Here is a 17,923-nt window from a genome sequence, read left to right as displayed (position 1 = left end):
GAGGTGGAACAGACGCTGCCTGGCCTTTTTAACAGGTGATGGTCACACCGAGGTATTTGAAACTGTCCACCCTCTCCACCTCAGACCCACCGATGCAGAGTGGACGGATCTCCCCCTGTAATCCACAATCAGCTATTTAGTTTTGCTGGCGTTCAGCAGGAGGTTATTCTCCCGGCACCAGCTCTCCAGGTGGATGACCTCCTTCCTGTAGGCCTCCTCCTTGTTATGGCAGATTAACCCTGTGATGGCTGTGTCGTCAGCTAATTTAATGATGATATTGCTGTCTGATGTGGACACAGTCATGCGTGTACAGGGAGTACAGCAGGGGGCTCAGCACGGAGCCTTGAGGGGATCCGGTGTTGAGTGTGAGGGGGGATGGATTATGGGAGCCCACATATACCACCTGTTGTCTGCTGGTTAGGAAGCTGTGGACCCATCTACATAGAGAGGAATTCAGTCCAAGATCACACAGCTTAGTGACCAGCCTGGAGGGGCATGCTGAACTGTAGTCCACAAACAGCACTCTCACATAGTTCCCCATCCTGGTGTCCACGTGGGAAAGTGTGTTGTGCAGCATGAAGGTTATAGCGCCGTCGGCAGATCTGTGTGGGCGGTATTCTTCAGTATTAACTCAGGTATTTATTTGTTTAAAATGTTGCTGCCTTTGAAAGTGACTTAAATGTTTGAGTCATGGAATCTGATAAACCTGTTCACATGAAAAAGAAAATACATTTTTTCTCAATATTTTTGCAATTCTTGAGCTTTTTTTTTTTTTTTACAGCATGCTGTGCAAATAAATAAACAGCTGTCAGTGGAATATGCTGCAACATGATTTGGCAAGTTTTTGTGGAGGTTTCCGTATATTCAATGAGATGTTGATGTCTTTTTTTAATTAGGTTAACATTAAGTTCATCAGACAATCAGACAAATCAATCAGGCAAATTCCCTTGCCAGAACTTGTGTGTGTGTGTGTATAGCCCATTTCTTATGGATAATTCCTGTTATAAGGTTGATTTGTGTTAATTAATGGTCAGCCAGCTTCAATCAGCCATTCAGCTCCCATAAAAGCTTTAAGACGGCAAGTTGTTGGAGAAACAGAAGAATGAGAATTGACAGTATGAAATTGTACAGTCTTGGTGTGGCAGTAATGTCTTCCTCATCTGAATATAAAGAGTTTATTTAGATTTAAAGGGGCGCTCACCTGATTTTGCTCCAAAGTTCTGTTTATTTACCCCACGGAACATTATTCAACCTGTTGTGTCGTTGTGTTATCCTCAGTGCATCTCGAGGACCTTTGGTAAGTCCAGGAAAATAACCATGATGGTTCAGTAATGATGTATCTGGTTTTATCTCCAGCTATGAGTGGAGATATTGATCAGAAGACTTGCTTTTAAAAACATGGATTGGTGATATTCAGTTGTATAATGAGACATACAGCATGTTTTTGTACTTGGGCTACACTGGGGGATAAAAGGTCACAATATTGATTGATATTGACTGGACTATTGCATCATTCTGCAACATTAAAAGCATGTCCTCCACATATTTATTGCTATGTCCATAAGTTATAAACAAGCCTGCAATTGATGCAATCATACAGGTCATCATGATGGCATCCTGTAATGTACTGTGCTTGAAATTGACTTATATAGTGTTTTTCTAGTCTACTTGACTGTTCACACACACACACGCACACACACATCCGCTCATACAGCATGTCTGTACATTGTTACAGACTACACTACAGTGTTTTTTCTCCCTCCATCACATACATGCACACACATTGATAGAAGCGACGTGGGGTTCAGGTACTTGCCCAGGGACACTTTAACAGTCTGGGGAAGACAGAATTTAATTGCTGACTTTCCAATTCTTTCAAACTTACGGGATGCAATTGATGACAGATGTGTCTTTAAAAGAGACATTTATGGAAAGTTTCATACTTACACATACAGTAGGAAATGCCTTAAAAACATCCTTTTAAAGCATGTTTCAGACAAACGTTATGATTTCCTCAGAGTTCGTCCACACATTCATTCAGAAGACATATGAATATTGGAACATGGAACAAGCCTGTGAGAATCACCCCCAACCTACACATTCTCACTCCTGTACGATTAATCTGTTACTGTACGCATGCTATTCCCCACAGAAAGCGACATCTTGTACTCTGTCGCTACCTTGACATCTGACATCTGTGCAACCTCCACAATACAATTCCATTTTACTCCCCCAGAAGGAAATGTAACATCTGCAGCTATGAGACTTTTTCACTTGAGAGCTGATTCTCTGATATCAATTAAAGCGGACGGTGGAAGCAAATGGAAGCTGCCAATGATGTGGGAATTGAGAAATTAGGTGAAACTGTCCTTTAACCAAAGCTCTTGAAATGGTGTCCCCAGGTGGGTGGGTTTCTGTGTCAAACTATTTGATTTAATGAATCCAGTGCAATAAAATCCCTACACTACTTCCTCTTATCTTTAATTTGATGCCTGACTTTGTTGGCAACTGCAGTCGTACAATCACACTCTAATTTCCCCCTGAAGCAAAATTTGCCCAGTCTCATGACACGCAGGCACCAATGATTAACTGTGAGCAATTACTATTTGAATAGGGGTTTCCCTGTCTTCCCTCTTTGCCCCATAAAAGGCAGACTAGCTATTAATACCAAAACATGTTGCTGCCTTTGTATCACCTGTCACTTTCAGTGTATTTCTCTATTCTAGATGTGCTTTAAGATGACATTTGTTGTGAATTGACGCTATATAAATAAAACTGAATTAATTTGAATAGAAACAGCAGTCGTTTTTTCTGTCTGCATGTCTTCCAGTACATTTTGCCGTAGGAAAGTACATAGAATCGCATCCAAGAATATGCATGACTCTTTGTCATGGTGGAGACAGCTGAAGATGGAAGGGAGGGATTCACTGTCTAACAAAATATAGCTCATCAAACAAGACCATTCACAAGTGGCAGCTCTGACTGATAAATGCAACAGCATCTCACTCATATACTGGCATTTGTCATCTTCTTGTGAGAGGATATTTCTTGGAATCGTATGTCTTTTTGAAAGGCCAGAAGAATTTAAGTTCTAGTACATTTGTAATTGCTCCATTAGTCATTTCCTCTGTGCTAGCTTGTGTGATATTAGACGTTAAGTGGAAGCAGTTTGGTGAATCTAAATCTGTGAAGACTAGGTTGGGATTTCTGTGGAAAAAATAGCCAATTTCAATGAAAGTAGATTAGAAATGTGGAAAACTAACAATTCAAGAAAGATTTCAAGTGACAATTCTTGGAAGACTAGTGACAGCAACAGTCAGGGTCAATGACAGCAGTTAGTCTTAAGCACAGAATTTGGAATATGCTCAGAAATAAATGCAAATGAACAACAACAAATAGACTTTCATGAAGTTAAATAGAAAACTACCAACACAAAATCTAACCCTGCATCTAATCTAACATTTACTGGCACCTTTCACCAACACGCAATGATGACAGCCTCTAAACATCCCTTTCAGCTATTTAGGAGCTTCTTAAACAGCTTCTTTCTTCACTATAAAGTTTTTCAAAGGTCAAGACATTGCTGGCCAGCAAAAATGACTCCACATTTTCCTTTTCAACCAATTCTTTTATGCTGTTGGATGTGTGCTTCGGATTATCATTCTACCTTTGCCTCAAACAGAGTTCTCTGACATGGTTTGTAACATTTTGCTCCAATATGCCTTGGTAATCATTGGTCTGCATTAGCAAGAGGCATCAAAGTAGCCCCACAGAATGATAAAACCTCCACCATACTTTATGTTTACTTTTACGTTATTTGTGTAGGCCTAATTGAATCACTTTGAAACATACAATAATTTCCTGCATTTTAAAACAAGTCTTAATCTGGCTTAATCTGTTTATACAACATTATCACATAGAGACAGTGGCTTTTCAGCCAAGGTTTTCGCAATCTTTTCTTATATTTTGGTGTCTTTCTCATTGCAGTGGTGACCTCCTCGGCCTTTGTCCAGGAATAGCTGTATAGCTGAAACCACTGTTATAGAAAGCTCGAAATCAGCCTCGCTCTCTTGAAATGTCTTTGGCTGTGTTTTTTCACAGTCTGCTCCAAGCTCTTCAGGGATCGACCTGATTTTTTTCGTGGAAGAACCATGTCCTGAAAGAATCATTAGTTTTATGATTTGAAAATGCCTGACAATATCATAAACTGCTGAAAAAATGGCGTCAAGTTATTGCATTAGAGCCTTTTGAATTGTAATGTGTCAGATAATAGCATTTATAATGTGGACAGCTCCTCCATTGTGAAAAATAAACAGGAAATAATATTTCTGTGCAGAAATCCCATATAAGGTTTTATTTAGCTCATGCACACACTTAGAATTTAGCCCTTTTGAATCTTTCTTTTTTATTGTTTGAAGAACTAATGCCAGTCAATGGAGAAGTGGTTATCTTGTCTAGGGCACATTTTGTGTTTGAATATTATATTCCATCATATGACTTTAACATACAAATTGGATTTATTTGCATTGCATGTGTCAATATGTTTGAAATTCTGTTTAAATTATCCATTCTGTGCAAGCCCTAAGAGCTTGAATAAGGCCAACTGGACTTTCAGACTGTTCTTATTCAAGATAATCTACATCAACACATTCTGTGTAAATGTACCGATAATTCTGACCATGTCTGGAGCTGTGCTGTGTTGTATCATTTAAAACCAAGAGTGATGTTTCAATCAGTCATTCATTCAAGTATAATGTTTTATTCACAAAAAAAAGGCACAATAATTTGACCTTATTCAGATTTTGATAAATTGATTTATTGATTGACTGGTAATACATAAAAACTGAGAAGGGTAAACAACTCGAACATGGTATCGTTCAGATTCTGCTGTAGCTTAGAAACAGATTTCCCCTTGTCACTCAGCTGAATCTGTAACTTTAGCTTGATGCATATAAGCACACACTGATGCAGAGCTGAGATACTTCTGTCTGATTTCTGCATGAAATCAGCTGAGAATCTTTTTTCGTATTTGCACAAATCAGCTGCTCGTTTGAAAGGGCTGCTGAGGCTCATGGCTGTGCGAAGGATGCCTCTGATACGTGAATATTTTTTTTTCCTGTCGATGTCTCAAAGTGATCAAATCTATGACAACCATTCTGTAAATTAGATATGAACAGACCAGCTTTGAAGTACAAACAGGCATCCACACATATATACTTTGTGAATTCTCCTAGCGTAGAATTGTGCTACATTTAAATAGGTAAACTGATTTCTGGACAGATGTTAATATCTGTGGGGGTCATGTCTAGATAGAGCAGTGACGTAGGTGCATACCCTCTGTTTAAACAAAACAAAACTTTTGACCATTTCTGGGCAAAGATTTGCTCCTTTTCTGTTTCAGTGGTACATCAAAATAATGACACAATTTTATTAATCAGTGAGTTTATGATAGACTATTTTCTGCTTAAATCAGTCCCAAAGTTAGCCTCCTTTCTTGTTTCTGTGAAGGCATGTTTTTCTAATCTTACAGAGGAATTAAAAGTTTAAAGGACTTCAGTACTCTCATTATTATTCAGCTGTTAAAGTCACTGGTATTAAACACTGATCCATCAACCACTATTTAGTGCCAAATATAAAACTCAAGTGTATTTTTTCTGATGAAACACAGAGTCTTGGTGTGAAATGTCTTGTGGATGGACTTTTACCTTGAGATGCAGAATCCCATTGAAAAACTTTAATTAATGTCAAAACTCTGAATCCAAAACACTAATCCTGCTTTAGGGCAACCAGGATATGAACATTTAAAAAATTCAGCTCTGTTTTAAAACACCCACTGATGACATGTATGGGCAAGACCAGGTCATATGGAATTTTAAATGCTCCTTTATCAATCATACACAGACAATTTATCTGTGTACCTAAACGTGGGAGTTTTATCGTTCTGTGCTTTGTACGATTCAAACTTCATTATAAATGGCACACACACATCATTGTGAATTCTAAAGACTTGCTTTAACTTTTCGAAACACTGCTATGTTTTGTCAACATATTTACTGATGATATGAACTGATATGATCATACTGAGGATAATGTTGGCTTTTATTCTTTTAAACACTCCTCTGAAAATAGTTTTCTCACTTTTGGTAGATGGTGTGATTGTCAATTTCTTTTTTTTTCCTGCTTTCTTTATGTCTTGCCAAACTTGTTATTTTGTCAGAAGCTCTGCTTAAGTCCCATCCCAGTCCCTACATTTTGCAACAAGCTATAAGTATTTTCATTTTTAAACATCAGAGCCCTCTCAAGTAAGGTAAATTTGTCTTGAAAGACGATGAATTCTCTTAGTGGAAACATTTTCCTTTTGCTTCTTTGAATTTGTAATGTGCATCTTTGAACCGACTTTTTCCTTCAGAAACCATGTGCTGATATAAGGACGTTCAAAGAAAAGCAAATAGATTTTAACCTCATAAATATGTAATAGGTTGATTAATATTTAGTCGCAGAATAAGGTTTTATCTTATTTAGTGGTCTCAGTTGGCCTAACATCACAGGGTTGACCTATCGATGATCAAGCAGTCTGGGAAATTAGTTTAAAAAGAGAAACTGTGAGTGTGATGAAAAGGGACTGCAAAAATCCTCCCTGGATGTCTTCCAAAAGTCTGCTCTGCTCTCTCCTGCGCTAAACTTTCCTCATCTTACTGTCTCTTTTGCCATGTGTCTCTCTGTCTTTCTCTTTGCCTTCTGACTCTCTTAATAAACACTTCGTCCTTAAACTTCACGTCTTTAACCTCTTCCTTTTTGTCTTCCTTTCTGCGTGGTCTGATGCCCTCCCTAAATGTATTTTCTTTTATTTCCAACCTCCTCCTGTCTCATTCTGGCTTTTAAAAGTGCAAGTCTCCCTTGGGGGTTCCTCCATGTCATTACTCTAGTCCTGGATTCCAAATGTCATTAAAGTCATTGCTTTAGTCAGAATTCATTTCAATTAGACCCACTCACCCTGGGACTCCCAATCCCCACTTCCTCTTCTTCTTTTTTGTCTTCTCTTCTTCCTTTCTTTATTTCTGGCCACAAACGGTAAGAAGGTGACATTGATGCAGACAGTGACCTCAAATTATCATGCATTTAAAGTGTACAGAGCACTGAATATAAGACCATATATCTCATGTCATTTCAGACACAGTGATGTAAAAACTGAATAATGGGGAAGTTAGCACTGCAAAATGTATGCTTTACATGTGAAATCCTCAAAACTGTGAGATTGCAAAACTATTGCAATGTTCAACAGTGTTTATGAAGTGATAGGAGGGTGTGGATGATGGTGCTGTATCTTTTGTGATAGATGCCAAAACAAAGTTGAGATTAAATGCAACTCCAATTCCAAAAAGGTGGAACGCAGTGTAAATTCCTTTACAACTTCATTTCCAAATGCCATGAACCAACATCTTATTCACAATATTAGCTCACGATGAATCTGATGGCAACAGCACATCTAAAACAAGTGGGCGCGGGGGCAACAAAAGACTCGAAAAAGTAAGCGCTATAAGAAGAAGCAGCTGTTGCAACAGATTATCTAAATCTCTCAAAAAATGACTGATACATTTGATTCATTTACTTTATTTCAGTTTTATTTCTATAGCCCCAAGTCACAACAAAGTCATCTCAAGGCACTTCAAAATGTAGTCCCATCAAAGCCAATTATAATCCAACACATTTCAATATGATCATAATTTATTCAAATTACATTAAATAAAATCCAAATTAGTCCGATTCATATAATGCCAATTTAAAAAAAAGAAAGAAAAAAACTGTTTTCTGGCTATAAAGATCGTATCAAAACTTTTCTTCGATCCAATTTCCCGTCCTGAGCGTGCTCTGGCAGAAACAAAGTTAGGGAGGGCGGTCATCTGCCTCGACCAGCTGGGAATTCAGACGACAGGGAAGAGGGGACAGCAAACACCAGGCCAGGGATACCTGCTGAGAAAGAGAAACAAGTTGACATCAATAATGTCTTATGTACATGGAGAGTAAAGAAAGCACAGTGAAAAAAAGTGAATCATCGGAGGTCCCTCAGCTGTTGAAGCCTATAGCAGCATAACTATAAGATGATTCAGGGTCACCTGAGCCATCCCTTACTATAAGCTTGATCAAAAAGCTGAAAAAGTGTCTGCTTCCCGAACACATACTGGCAGCTGGTTTCACAGAGAGGAACCTGATAACCGAAGTGCTCTGTTTGGAAAATGTCTGACTATGAGGTCTTTAAGAGTTAAATTAGGTTAATTTAGTCCCTACAGTCACCTCACAGCAGGAGGGTTTCTGGTTCAAATCCTGGCTGGGGCCTTTCTGTGCTGAGTTAACATCTTCTCCCTGTGTATGCACGGGTTCTCTCCGGGTACTCCGGCTTCCTCCCACTGCCTGAAAGCCTGCATGTTAGGTTAAGACATGGTGTCTAAAACATGATCCTGGGAGTGTGTGTGAGTGTGGATGATTGTTTGTGTCTGTGTGGCCCTGTGACGGACTGGTGACCTGTTCAGGATGTACCCTGCCTCTTGCCCAATAATAGCTGGGATAAGCTCCAGCCCCCTGTGACCCTGATTTGCTGTCATTCAAGCCACCAATTAAAGTTAACAAGCAGTGCTGTTGGGTGGGGTGAGGTGCTTTATGCATATTAACAGTGATGATGCTAAATGTATTAAAGTTTAGTAGGTGTGTTAAAGTTCACCATCCAGGCAAACACTAGCACTAATCATGCTAAACATGAAATCAGGAAATATTCTGGTCACTTTACATGTGCATTAAGTTACGTACAGTAACAAACTAAGTACATAGTAAACTGCTGACACTATGCAGCCATAGCAGTAACAGATTTTTATCTGGTAATCTCAGCTGCCTCCAGAAAAGGTTTAAAGAAGCACCTGGTACATAATGGTTACTACTAGTTTATTAATGGACAGCACCATGTGGGCCCAAGGGAAACAACATTTCTGCACACTATGTAGTATATTAGCAAATAGATTCTCTTTAGTTGGTCTTTTGTGATCCTCAGCTCTCCATCAGTCCGGCTCTTCATAAAATCTATTCACAAAAGGGAACTTTAGTAATTCCAGTTTATATTCCAGTGTATAATCACTCAACAGCTGCAATATAAGCTTTTTAATTTTACCCTTCAACCCAGTGAGCCTAATTTCAGTTATCTGAGTGAGTGTTTTCAGCCCATTATTACCTGTAGTGAGGCTTCTCAACTTAGCTTTTCACAAGATTGATTTAGTTTATCATTAAACGAGTCCTCAGAAATTTAGATTAGAGGTCTAAGTTCTTCGGTAATTTAAGGGAACATGAATTCTCATGACTGAGGCAGCACGGTTACATAAGCCCACTACTAAGTACAACGTGCATTATTTCTGAGTCTTCTGCAAACACTTAGGGGCTAAACTATTGTGCTGGATGAATTCAGATTTTAACAGTTATTTGAATTTAAAAGATTAAAAAGGTAGTTTGAAGTCAGCCTGAGTGGGACATGAATATCTGCCCACAGCATTTTAATCAGCGATGGTACTACGTCTAAAAAAATTATGTTGAAAATGAGAAGAAAGACTGATATGAACTGACAGACTGTACATGAACCATTACAAGGTCTGATCTGCACTGAAAACCTTCACTTCTGAATGTGGAAATGTGCAAAACCACCAGCTGCTGACAATAACACCTTTCTGCGCATGCTCCTGTTTATCGGTTTCAGATACAGCAATGCTGGTGTTAGGCTTCAAGTACAGGAGGTGAGAATGTTATCATGAAGGCAGAGATATAATGAAATGTGTCTTTTATGATGGACAAATTCTAAGTCATCAGCATTTGAAACTGAAATCTATCAGGGCCCTTAAGTTTTCACCTCAGCTTGACATGCTGAGATGAAATATGTTCAGTACTCATCATGTCATCATTCACCTTGAATTTGCAGATGATTATCTGTTCAGTGATTTTGAATATGAACAGTCTTTTTACTTGTACAATACTCTCCTCAAAAGAAAGTTTGAGGTGACACAGTGTCTCTTACATTTCTCACAGTCCACAGCATCCTTTTATTCACCACAAACGCAGACACAACTACACAGCAAATTTCTGAGGCTGAAAAATTGACCAAACAAATGTAAAAAGGTTAGATATTGAGGGTTTATACCTTAGCTTTAATTACAGGTGGTGTTCAGGAATACTCCCTGTCTGAATTATACTTTGGAGTTGATTGTGTGGGTGTCATGGAGAATGTTACAGCTTTGCTCCTGGAGTTAATTAGTTGCTTGGGTGACCAGACCTTCACCCGGACATGTCCTCTTTTTGAGAGCTAAAAACTGCATCCGGCTGAAATTTCAAATCATCTGGGATTTTGCTCTATTTTAGCCTCAAATATGTTTACATCGGATTTGTGTTGCATTTCACTCCTCACACTCGTTTCTTCTTATACACTCTCTCTCCTCATAGCCCTATAGCATAGATCGAGTGGAAGTGAGTGTGGGAGGGGCGAAGACAAGCTTTGGTCAGGGTCTCTCCCTTTATGTCCCTTATGTCCCTTGATCGCCTTCTGTTCAAACATTCAGTTAGTTATCAGCACCAACGCCTGCCCTCAAAGAGTTTCTCTCTTTAAACAGCACACGGCTCCGGCATCCGCAGCTAGAAAATGCCAAAACGTAAATTTACGGACGACCTACAGCAATAACACCCATGTTATCGTCTTGGTCGTGATGCGTGGGAAGATGAGTGCATGACATGCAAAGCAATGGCCAACTTATTAATTTTTCTTATTTTAATCTGTGGACATATAGAGACAAAGGTTTTATATATTGTTTATTGTTATTGCTTTATAAAGGGACAGACATTGAATAGAAATAATTAACTCTTGGCCGAAACTTATCTTCTTAGAGTGCATTAAAGCACCACACTGAAAGTGGCCTGAATGTTGCAGCAAGATTTTTTTTATTATTTTCACACAGTTACACTTTATTTAATCTCTGGCCAAAAGAAGAAAGAAGACAAGTTGTTGTTTTATGTTGTGGATGGTAGCCGATGTAGATTCAGTGTAAAGTAGGCCTGTTGGCCACAATTATCTTAAAGGTCAGTAAAGCTCATTAACATACCGTAGAACCCTTTACTGTGGACACATTTGTTTGCATTCACATGGTCACGGTGCTACATGCAACACACTCCATCTCTCTACCCAGCACCCCACCCACCCCCTGCTGCTGAGGTGTCCTCTTTTTCACAAACTCAACCCTATGAGTAATTAACTTCAACTTGATTATTCTCAACCAAACTGCTCTGGAGTTTTAAATCTGTGCAGATTTGATGAATAAAAGCAAGTAGTCTGCAATGAACAGATTGATGTTCAGTACAGTAATTTTCAATTAAAATGATAGCATACAATGCAGAGCCAGTGTGTTGCGTTTATAGTAAAAAAGTACTAATGAGTGCTAGCTTAAAATGGGTTTCTGGGATGATAACTATGTCTATGTGTGATGCTACTTTATTTGTTAAGCGCAAAATTACGACAAAATGTGCAGATTTCCTATAGATGCTGATCTCAGGGAAGTTCATATTGTTTACTACAATGCGAAATTATAAAAACATAAACCACCAGAATTAATTATGAAAAATGGATTTCACTCTTAAGACAGGCAAACAATAAAATCATTGTGGTTTACTTTTCACTCTTTATAAGATATGCGTGTTTTATAACAGTCAGAGGAATTCAGTTTTAACTCTGGGAAAGTGGTTAAAAATCCAAGAAAAGTCCAAGAAAAGACTCTTTTTCATCTTACATATACACTCAAACTGAGTTGATTTCACATCACAGAAAGTCTGTTCTAATGATCAGAATTTGCTCTATATTTCACATTTTCATGTCAGTATAACACCAAGTTTTTGTCACAGTGTGACAAAATGGCCTTGTGGTGTGTGTAAGTTATATAAGCAATGCCTGGGCCTTCAGAGCCCTGTATACATTTGTACGAGTACTTCAAACAGAAAGTAATGATGGAATGGGAAGGTGAGCTTTACTAAATTAAGTGAACAGCAATTCATTAAACTTTTCCACAATAAGTGTATTTGCTGTCTTCAAACTCTTAATGCCCAGTTGGCTGCTTTTAGTAAAACATATTGATTGCTGAGGGAATTTCGCTAACATGATAAATGTAGTGCTAAGATTCTTTGGCATTCTTTTAATCCTAAAATGTGTAACCTTCTCCAGACTATTGACTTTTTGTTTTTGAACAGTCACCACGGGAGCTAGCATAGCTTGTCCAAAGTTGTTAGCATGACTGCAGTACAGACAGGAGCTCAGCAAGTATGGGATTACCAATGACTTTTCTCACGGTTCAGCCAACTAAAAGGGATCTAAGTTTATCTTTGATGAAAAAATATAGTTGTAAAAGATGCTTTGAGAGAACTGTTAGCGGAATGCTAAACAGTGTACTGTGCTGCTGAGTTGGTTTCAGTCCAGTCTGGGAACTTTCAGGCTTGTTGCAAGTACACAGAGCTTGGTAAAATTCCATGTATATATATATATATATATATATATACAGAGAGAGAGAGAGAGAGAGAGAGAGAGAGAGAGAGAGAGAGAGAGAGAGAGAGAGAGAGAGAGAGAGAGAGAGAGAGATGTTTAATTTTTGCTTTGACACTAAAGCACAGTTTAGTATAGTTCAGGCTCATGCCGTTTTTATTTACCTTCCTGTCAGATTAACATACGTATGACAACCCAGGTGCAGTGGGTTAGCAAAGGATTAATTGTTTGCAAAGATTTTTATAGTCTTCATGAAGCTCTGCCCATTTGATGGTACAAAGCCAAGAACAACCAGACTTAAACTATTTTTTTATCCTGGCAACTAAACATATGTTTTCTGACATAATAGCACTTGTTTTGGAATAATAAGAGTTTGATTTGTGGTAATAATAAAGGGTAAAGGGTAAAAAAAAAAAGATAAATCAAATTAATTCTTGATCTGGAGATACTGGTATAAAAATAAATGATTGCAAATTCCTTCATCATAATATGTACCTTCAGATCAATCTTAATAAGATTAACTCACCAATGCATGTGGAGAGTGAGCCAGGAGAAGCTATGATCCGACTTCACCTTTGTAGGTCAAAACACATTCTTCTTATTTATTTTTTGTTTCTTTAAAAAAAGATGTCCCAAAATATCTTCTATCAGAAAAAAGCACATTTACATAAATCTATCTCAGTAAAGTTACCTTTTTGTTGCAGAGTAATAAAAAATGTTCAGTTTTTAATTTATTAATTCTTACTAAAACTTGAATGAACACCAGATCATTTAAAATAAAAATGAACAAGTTGTATCTGTTTTCTTCTTGGTTCGTCTTCTTCTTATTTTTCTTCTTTAAATCATAAAAAAAACATTCTGTCAATTTAAATTATTTTTATCTGAAATTGTGTGTTGGTGTAGCACTGGAATGGTTCTGCTCTTGTGTTTAGAGGTAGCTGTTAAGGGGCTCAGCAGCGTTCTGCCTTGTCTTGATATCAGCAATAACCTCCCATTAGTCATTTCTATTGCCGGGCTCCAGTGGGAGGAGCATGACACCAGGAGTGTGAGGGCGAGAGAGATAGAGGAGGGCAACAAGGAGGGGGAGAAAGAGAAGGTGGTGGAGGGCAATGAGAGCAACAGAGGAAGAGATGGACCTGAGTGATATCAGTGAGAGCATGTCAGCTGAAAGATATGTGGAAAAGGGAGAGATAAGAAGAAAAAAAAGAAGGCGGCACAGGCGAAAGAGGGGTGGAGAAATAAAGATGAGAGGAGGAGAGAAAGAAGGTAGATAAAACCGATACTTGAGACTGACAGACAGTACAGAAAGGGCAGAATAAATGATAGAAAGAGCAGATAGAGAGAGCAGAGAGAGGGGGAAGCAGAAGAGGAGGAGAAAGAGAGGAATGAGAGAGGCAGAGAGGAGTAATGTGTGGCAGTTGTAGAGATGTAGAAAGAAAGATGAGGTACAAAGAAAAGGGTTCACTGAGCTGCAGTACAAAATGATGACATGCTTTACACACTTTCTTCCTTTCTCAGTCTTTGCTCTCCTTTCTAAGTGCAACCCCTCGTTCAGTCCTTATCATCTTCTTTATTATCTCTTTATCCTCCCTCTCATGTCCTTGACATCACCAGCATGGCTGAAAACATGCAGTCAGTCTTATAGAAATTAAATGATAGATGGAGCTTACCTTGTTAGGCAGCTGGATTTTTGTCAAATGATGAATCTATCTCTTTTCGGGCTCCAAGCTACACACTTGAGGCAGTGTTCAGGTGGCCTGTGCATGAGAGATAAAATGTCAAACATCATGTACCAAGAAATATGTGGAATTGTTCAAAGTGCTGTTTTAAAAATAAAAATCCACAATCTATTTTTTTCCCAAGGCTTTTTTTTATTGTTATTCCGAACTGCAGCCGAATTGGGTAGAGAAAATACAGAAAGAGCTTGTTTTATATTTCATCTTACAAAATATGCTTTTAGCCACGGTTTGTTTGTCTGACAGGAAGAGGGTCATATTTTTGTCACTTTAAAACATTTTTGGCTGTCTTAAGGATTACCTCTTTGACTCATGTCTGTATTTGACCTGAAGTAATTTAGTGAACAATAAGAGGTGATTAATATGTGAAATTACAGTGGTAATTGGAAAACACAGTGATTACATAACTTTGCACCTAGAATGTTACAATGCATTCCAGCACTTTAGGTATGACCAGTTAAGACAATGAAACCCATGTACCGCCTAAAGACTCCATGCAGGAGTCTTTAGGCGGAGGCCCGTAACACAGACAACAGAAACAAACTGCACATTGGGTCCATGTTAATGTAAGATGTTCCGGGGATTATCCAGCATATCATTAGGGAACAGATCAAAAAACAGCATCCACGATGTCAGGGGATGTATCAGCTCACATTTGTAAATGTTTACAGGTTTATTCACAGGTGCAGATATGTATTTAACACAATGCACCAACTCTATTGGAAGTTTAATTTGCAAAATAAACAAATTAATAAAAATGTCTTTTTAGCTAAAAGAGTCAAAGTACATTAGGCCAGAATTTCCTATTCTCAGCTCTGCACCCACACACCCTGCATGTTTTACGTGTTGCCCTGCTTCACCACACCAGATTGAAATGAATGGGTCAGTTCCTTAATAAGCTGTTAATAATGATAATGGTGAATTCACTTGACTCATGTAAGCTGGAGTATGGAAACCTGGAAGTACGGATGAGGATTTAAACCCAGAAATATGCAGAGAGGTAAGCATGTGTGAAAAACAGACTTAACTTACGGACACCAAAAAATGCTGCATCACAGGGTTGCCAAAAGCGTAAAAAAAATCTAACAACTTATCTAGCAATACTGTAGTCATATATGAACAATCTGGCAAATAACACTAAAAACAAATAAGTATATGCAAACACAGGAGCAATAAGCTGAAGGAGGTGTGAAGACATCAGCTAATAGAAGACTGGTGGAGAAAAAACTAACAGAATTTCGGTTTAAAATAAATCTTTTAGTGAGGCATTCAGATTTGGAACTGTCCCATCACACTCCTGCAACAGAATACAGTCAATAAGCCAATCATAGCTTAAACTTAGCAAATATATTTCTAAAAGGTCTCTGTCTAATGTTTCATATCTTAACAAACAAGTTTTGTTCCAGGTAAAGGTCGGAAATGCCAATTTCCAGTTTGTCATTTAATGCATGATCAGAAGTACCAGTGATTCCATCATTACAAAAGAGAAAACAATCGACATGTCAGTAAAAAGTAGAAAATATGACTGATAGTGATATGTTCACCCCCAAAAATAAAGTTAAAAAAATGTGTAATGGTCTGAGCTTAGTTTGCTATGTGTGGTAGTTAGAGCTATCAGGCTCGGCACTGCATGCTTTCCCATAAAGTATTAATGTGGTTTAAGGGTTCTTAAGTGTAATTTTTGTCCAAATTTATATTTGCACTTTACCTTGAGTTTGTAGGACAGATCACTGGTGGTCACACTCTACATCCCCACCCCCAAAAACCAGATGCAATGAAGAGAGCTTTACATTTTTTCTCCTTTCATTCTTTTCTTATTTAGTCTTCTTCTGGAGGGATATTTTTTGATGCAGCATATTTTTCTGCATGAATGCAGAGACCTCTGCAGTCCAAGTGACTCCTTTCATGCTGATATTTTGTGCTGCTTCTATCTGTAAGTTAGCTAACACTCATACAGGCAGCATTTCTATCCATACCTATCTGTATCAGATTCAGAGTTGTTCTCAAAGGCTTTGTTATTCTTTATTTTAGTGCATTATGTGCAGTCTAAGCATTTGTCTTCCACTGACATGGCAGACAGAAATGCTTAAATTAGTGATGTCCCAAAATATTTAGATTTACCACAACCTGATGCTCTAATGTTTGAATGACACTGACTGGCTTAAACCTGATATTTCTAATATTCTTCACATTATCACAGAGCTACATATAGCTATGTTATCATAGAGCTACATAGTCAACAGTGCTCTGTTGTTAAAATGAGATGCAGCCATTTGAGTGTAAGAGCTGAAAAAAAGGGCTTTTCTTGAGCAAGCTTTTGAGTAGTCGATCTAATACACTGAAATGTCTTCAATGGACGGGAACAGTTTAAAGAAATCTGACCTCGGTATGAAGGACTTAACTGCTACTAATCTTATTAAATTTCACTGCAAGCCTAGAAAATCAAAAACTGAAATACATTTTTTTATATCAATAATATTTTGTGCTTTGTTTCTAAATCCTCGTACTTTCCAATAACCTCTAGATTTAAATTAAAATTTGACTTATTTAGCCCCCACTGTAAATCTGAAGTTGTAAAACAAGCAGCTCTACAGCTGTGATCATGAGCACATTTCCCTTTACAAGCCTGACACTATATATCATTACTTTTTACTGCACAAGCAGCATTTGAGGTTTTTTTTATAACATCTAATAAGCAGTGACTGAGCATGAACTGAATCCACCTGTCTGTTTAACTTTTATTGCACCTCATTGTTGAGGCAGAATTACTCATTCTTGTTATTTTAAGATTTACACAAATGATTAATCTTTAACAGTGTAGCAGCCTTCCATTCAAGGAGACTGGAATTTAATGGGAAGGATTAAGTAAGCTACTGAGCGTCAGTTTAAAACTAAATATTAATTTGGTCCACCTGAGGTACTGCAGAATAGACGATAAGGGAAGTAATGCAGTAATGTGTTCATGTTAATTGAGGTATTTAATGTGTGAGAAATGATCATTAATTGAGGTGTTTATGAGAACTTGTAGCTGGAATTAGTTCAGAGCATGTTCACAAGTGCCAGTCACACAGTATCAGCTTGGAATCATCTAATCACAAACTGAGATTTCTTTCCATTGTCTGGAAAGAAGATACTGTTTTTTCTCATGCCACATTCAGTAGTTTGCACCCAGAATGTCTTCTTTTTTCTTTTTTTTTTTAAACAGTATTGCACCATTTAAACTCCTGGTGGATTCCCATGAAAACTTGTGTCTCTCTGGATGAACTGTAATATCTTTGAAGATCACTGTACCCTCTCAAAGCACTTCCTGCACTGGGAACAGGAAGGTGTACAAGGCAACCTGCTGCTAATCTTTCATGATTCTTCGAGTATAACACAGTTAGAGAAGACCTCAATTGGTACTACTATAAATAATTGAGCAGAGGAACCTTACTCCAAAACAGTGATACCCTTCCTAAAGCCCAAGAAATTAAATCTCTATTTCTATCCGATCCTAATTCATAGCTGTCTGTTTTGGTGTTAAAAAGTTACTGTCTGTATTTACTAATGTGACACAGTGCTAACAGTGAAAGGCATGGACACATTTTTGTACCTGACCAATTACATTGGCATTATAACTTATTAATTTTTGTACTTTTTG

The sequence above is a fragment of the Leuresthes tenuis genome, unplaced genomic scaffold, assembly GCF_036924035.1.
Source record: "Leuresthes tenuis unplaced genomic scaffold, fLeuTen1.0.hap1 SCAF_11, whole genome shotgun sequence".
In the NCBI taxonomy this organism is placed as follows: Eukaryota; Metazoa; Chordata; class Actinopteri; order Atheriniformes; family Atherinopsidae; genus Leuresthes; species Leuresthes tenuis.
This window is presented reverse-complemented; position numbering follows the sequence as displayed.